We start from the raw sequence: 6000 nt of genomic DNA, 5'->3' as shown, positions 1-6000 counted from the left end.
TTCACGCTAAATGCACAACTTAACGTTTAGCGGCAAGGCTGCATGCATCTCAAACTAAAAGGTGCAAATGAAGAAAAAAAAAAGGGGGGGGGAATTAGGGGGTTTGTGGCGCAACATTCGTAAATTGAATGCGATGATGCATGATGATAACCTCTTCAACTCAAGGCTCGCCTGCCTGGAACTTTCCCAGGCTTGGGTGTCAGACTTAATGCTATCAGCGGTGTCACCTACTTGGGTGTGAAATGCACTCACCTCCGCAGTTAAATATAAAACCAAACACTGATGCCCTGGATGATGAACTTTAGCCCTTTAATGCACAAATACTGACACTGGTTAAAAAAAAAAAAAGTTGGGTGTACTCAAAATTTCATTTAACTCACAACTAGCTTGCCTCGGTGCGCTAACATTGTTGCCATACACCTCAACAATTTATATATATTTTTCCCCCCACTGTGACATTGGGACCCTGAGTGAACTTTGCACCATGCTAACCCTTGCGGCACATGCTGCCCTTTTTCTCATGGGTGGGGTGTAAATTAGGAAGGTGCGAGTTAGACTCACCTTTAAGGGGACTTGTGCATGTGAGCCACAAATACCGTGCCTCAAATTAAACCTCCTCCTTCTATTTACTAGTATGTATACAGTCATACAGCCCGGAGGAAAAATTTACTACTCACAGCTTTCATGCACCAATAATGACAACATGCAATCTGATAACCCGATAGGCTGTCCGCTGTAGTAACCGCTGTCCCCGAAAAGGTTAATGGTTCTTTTAATTCTCATTTAAATCAGAAAATGAGCAATACTGGAACAATAATGGCGCAATATGCGAGTCTCTTACTCTCCGCACATCTTGGTGAACCAAACGCATCCAACTTAGTTTTATTCTTGTAAACGTCAAGTGCACTTATGACTGGGAGAATCCTCTCCGTGCGATACTGCTCCGGTAAACTCTGTGACCTCGCTTAGCAGTGTGAGCAGTGACACTCACAGAGGTGACAAAGTGTGACCCAGAGGAGTCCAAGACTGAAGATGCTTCTCACAGTCACACCTTTGGTCGTCTGCCGGAGGTCGGGGCAGCGCACTCCGCTTTGGAATGTTTGTGCGCCCCCCCGTGATTGCACAAATGCACGAAGCCTGTACCTCACCTATTGTCATTCATCCATTATTTTCATTGTGTTCCGGGTGGGCCGTAGTCCGTTCCGGTTGACTTTGGGTGAAAGGCAGACTCTTCTAGTGATGTACGAATGTAAGCACGTCTGCCGCACACTTCTCCTATTGGGGGATACTGTGTTAAATTTGTATGGAGCATTTCATACTGTGTTAGTTTTGATGTTTAAAATTTACAAGTAAAATGAACCCATAAACTGCCTAATATCAAAGTGGCCCTAACACCCGGGGGAATTGTTCTTTTCCATACCGGAGGATTAAAATGTATCTTTTTAGATGACTTTGACAAAATACATAAAAACTTTTGAGTCGCGAAGTGCATATTTGATCATGAGCTGAAGCAACGAAATGTGTTTGAGTGTGGACATGGGTGATGTAATTTTACAGTTTTTCCACTTGGAGGCAGTATTGCACTTTTACACTTACCTGAGGTCTTTTATTTTTATTTTTTTTTGGCGGGGGCGGGGGGGGGGGGGACTAAACCGTTAACTAACAGAACAGATCTTTTGAAAATAGATTCCAAAGTGGAAAACAAATACAAGATATTTGCTTGGAATAGAGGAGGGGTAAAAAAAAAAACGCTTATAATTACCAACAACCAAATTGTCCTTTCGCAATGCATGGATGTTTCGTGGCGTCCATCCTTCTTGCCTGAGCACAATTAAACGATACAAATAGGACTTTGTCAAAGAGACATAGCCTCCATTTAAAGACTTAGTCTCTTTGAGATACGTCGACTGGAGATAATTACAATTTCAGCAACATTTGCCAGGTGATTACCTCATAATCCCCAATTTCATTTGAGAAGTCACGCATTGATTCGACTGCGAGTTGGAGCTAATGGAGTAGCTAGCGCGCGCCGCCACAGTGATTTGTATGCCGGGGCGAAAGGACAACGACAGATTGAAGGCAGAAAAACAGACGCTCGCCATTGCCTTCCACTCAGCAAAACAAAAAACAAAAAAAAAAAAAAACGAGCTTTCATCAAAGCAGCCCGAGCCCAAATAGTAAATCGCGCTGATACAATGACGCGTGCCGACAGTTCAAATAGTCTCTTCCATAAAAAGCTGGTCTTTTTTGTTGTTGTTGCTTTTTTTAAATAGTGGCTCCTTTTGCAAGGTAGGGGTGGGTGGAATGATAGAAACAGTGGATGAAGGGGAAAAGGGAGAGACGAGCCCTGCTTTGTATTCACCTGCGTCTCTGGATCAATAAAAGATAATTTGGGCTGATTCCTCCCCGTAGGCCTCTTAGCAGACGGGAGGGGAGAGGGGTCAGCCGCTGCTGAGCTGCCAGGAGCTGGAATAACTTAGAAACACACTGCAAATTACTGGCCCTTGTTTGACTATCTCTCATTCGGCTTTTTTCGCTTTGCCGAGAGAAGCCACATGAGGCGAAGTCCTCACCCTAATGGGAGTGAAGGAAAAGAAGGCAATTCCGCCCTATGGGCAAGAATACAGTATACTGTCACTCCCTGATTTAGAAAAAAATGAAAATAAAAAATAATCCAACCTATATGGTTGATGCCTCCAAAAGCTATTTTTACCCCGGAAACAATCAAACTCGAAATATTTTCCATTGTCTGCTACATGTCAGTGATATTGTAGGATTTCATACTTAATAAAATGCCATATTTTGAGGTGACATGACATTATTTGACGTGCTGTAACAAGAAATAAATCAAAACGAATAAACTGTGAAATCACTTACAATCAATTAAAAATTGGTAACCCTACAAAAACGTAAACTCAAGAAAAGTTGATCGAACCAAAACTATTTATTGACGAAAAGTAGGCGCAAAGCCAACAAAGTACAAATCATGGCACTGGACAACAAGCCACGAATAATGCGAAGAAAGCAAGCGTTTGCATAAAGCAAGAACCCCCCCCCCCCCCCCCCCCAAACGCCAAATAGCTTGTAACAAAAGTACAAGAAAGACCAAACCATGTCGAGAACAAACCATGCGTACACTTCAATACACCGAGAACTGCTTAGTTGAATAATGAAGAACATAAGCAAAGGGTGGATATTCCGTCATAGTTTCAGCAAATGCACAGGAACAGGTCATAGCATAACACCTCATCAGATTGGTTATGATTAGTTTTTATTGGGAGTTGATCCTTAGGTGCTCACTGAACTGAGGTTACGCAACATATACCGAAGTCTTGAATGAAATCCGAAGTTTTGGGCGCTTTCAGAGGTATTATTTTCCCCTCCTCCCCCCGGGTATTTTCCCGTAACACCATTTTCTCCCCACTTTGGAGCTTGCCGAGGCTACCCAAAAACAATTCAAAGACTGCCACTAATCCCCACAAGGATGACCGCGTGTTCCGAGATGTTTGGATTCACAGGTCAAGGCCTCGTAAATTACCAAAGAATCAGGTTGAAGGTGGGGAAATAACACAAGTACTTGCCACGCTGAAAACACATCCAGTAATCCCCCCGAGGTGCGATTTCCTTCTTTTAGCCTTCAAGCTCATTTCTTCCCACCCGAAATCTGCCGCGATTAGTCGAAAACCGGTAACTGCTTCTGTCCCTTTGGACTCCTTTCACATTCCTTCATCAAAAACCTTTGTGTTTTGTCAGTGGGGGGATGGCGGAGGGTTTGTGGCGTTTAGGCTTATAGGCATGGAGGTTGCCGTCCATCACCGAGGGTCACCAGTCTGAGAGGAATGCGCCATGTCAGGAGATGTCAGGGGTGCGAAGGAGGTCCCCGGGGAGACCCGAAAACCCCACATTCAAAGTACCCAGGTGAAGTTCGTATCGCCGGTGTGCACATGCTCGCTATTTGATTAGTGGGGGGCACAGGTGGGACCTTGTATGTTACCGGACCCCTTGAAAGTAAACCTTTCCTTTTGTTTTTATTAATCGAGATGAGTTTTTCTTCGGAATTTTGTTTGAATGCTATCACTGGGCCTAAACGCGAAGGAAATAAATCCATTGAGGATACATTGCTGGTTAATATGCCACAGTTAATCCCAGTTTCCCTCGTGGCAGCATTTCAGCAAATAGTTTCCCCAAAAAGTCTTTAGGACGTTAAATGCTACCCCCACTTGAATTTTACTATCAAAATAAACATCAAACAAAGAGAATTACATACTTAAAACAACCAAACAATCATTGCCTTCAGTACAGTCCGCCAGCTTAATGCTAACATCTCATGAAAAATGAAATTAGCATGCTAACAGTTAGCAATGAGAGTCAAGCTTTTAGAACCTTTGATGCACTGGATGGCTGAAGATAAACGGTAGACGGAAAAAATTCACAGGCATGTCGCCTTTCTCTACAAAACAAGGAAGAATATCACGGCAAACGGTAACATTTGTCTAAGAATTCACGCATTTTGTTTGACGTATTAAAAAACCCCACCATGGATGAGCCAGGTCACCTCTCATGCTTTTGATAGCACTAGCGCTGTTGCTAATGATCCTGTCCGCAGTTCTGTTTTTGCCACACATTAAATCCATTTATTTTGTTATTTTTTTTAAATAAGTAAGGAAGACTTTGAAGAAGTTAGTACCTACCGTGCCGATGTCCAATTTAAGAACATGGAAAACCGTGTGTATGATTTACACTTCATCTTCGTCGTGTATACCAGCATGTCTTTTCTGCAGTGGCCACCAAACGCAAATTGCATCTATCTCCCGAGTAAATCAACAGTAACATACACAGGCGGTTCGAAAAGTCCCTTTTCAATTAGCTCTTTGATGGAAAAAATAACCACGCGATAAAGAATCATCTCAGAAATCTGATTAATGCTTCAGCTATTATATTTCAGCCTCCGTCATTGTTTCTGGTAGGAGTGCGTATTAATTTTCCGACGCGGGGGGGGGGGGGGTGCTGTTTGAGTTTGACCTACCCGATGAGTCATTTCCATTCTAGTAGGCCGATCTAATCACCATATCATATTAGCATTCACATGAAAACACTAATTACAAAGACAGGGGGAACCTGATTTATGCTAATGGAAACGTGAATATGTGACAGATAAATTCATCTGGAGTATCGGACCCTATGACGGCGTTAACCGTGATTACCATGCGATTAGCATAGCATGGGTTAGCTCGGCCGAAGCAAACGTCGACTCTCCGGCGGCGAACGTTAGCGGCGACTCTTCACTTGAAAGTGATGTTCATCATTGCAAAAATGAACTTTCATTTAACTTATTCCAAACAAAAAATAATGATGCGGCCTTTCAGCACAGAATGGACTGCAAAACATTTTATTTACTTAAATTCTACTCTCTCATAGTGTACTTCTGTCTCATGCACTGATTCACTAGCTAGCAGCCAATCAGACCGGGCGTCCGACATGTTGGCATTTTCACGCCTTCATAATTGACGTGACAAGCTGAGATTCACAGACGAGGTGGGCGGGAATCTACTTTGACAAATATATTCGGCGATTGCAGTAAATGTTTGGATTCTGTTCCATAGCTTGACGTCTTGTTGTTGTTCTTCAGATAGCAAACTATTTGGGAATGTTGAGAGTGAACGAACAGCACCTCTGCTGGACGAAGTCAAGTACTGCGCTCCATTTCACTCAATACATTCCACATAATTTTTTTCGGACGTTTAATTTGTTGATGATAACGGGCATCCCCATTTCAGATTCAATGCATCACAATGATTCCCGTAAATTCTTATTAAATATGTGTAAGAATGTTGCAATTGTGGACCCCCTTCTTTCCATGAGTTTCTTCTGTTCCGTCGAAATACTTCTTACGCACCCATGCAGATGCGTTGGTGCAGCGCGAATTTTTCCGGGGATCGCCGTGGCACCAACCCCCCCCCTCCGCATCCTCACCCCCACCCCGCCGCTGCCGCTTTTCGG

The sequence above is a fragment of the Hippocampus guttulatus genome, chromosome 20, assembly GCF_054856545.1.
Source record: "Hippocampus guttulatus isolate MCC_2025c chromosome 20, RoL_Hgut_1.0, whole genome shotgun sequence".
In the NCBI taxonomy this organism is placed as follows: Eukaryota; Metazoa; Chordata; class Actinopteri; order Syngnathiformes; family Syngnathidae; genus Hippocampus; species Hippocampus guttulatus.
The sequence above is the reverse complement of the archived record's forward strand: the minus strand, read 5'-3'. Positions refer to the sequence as shown.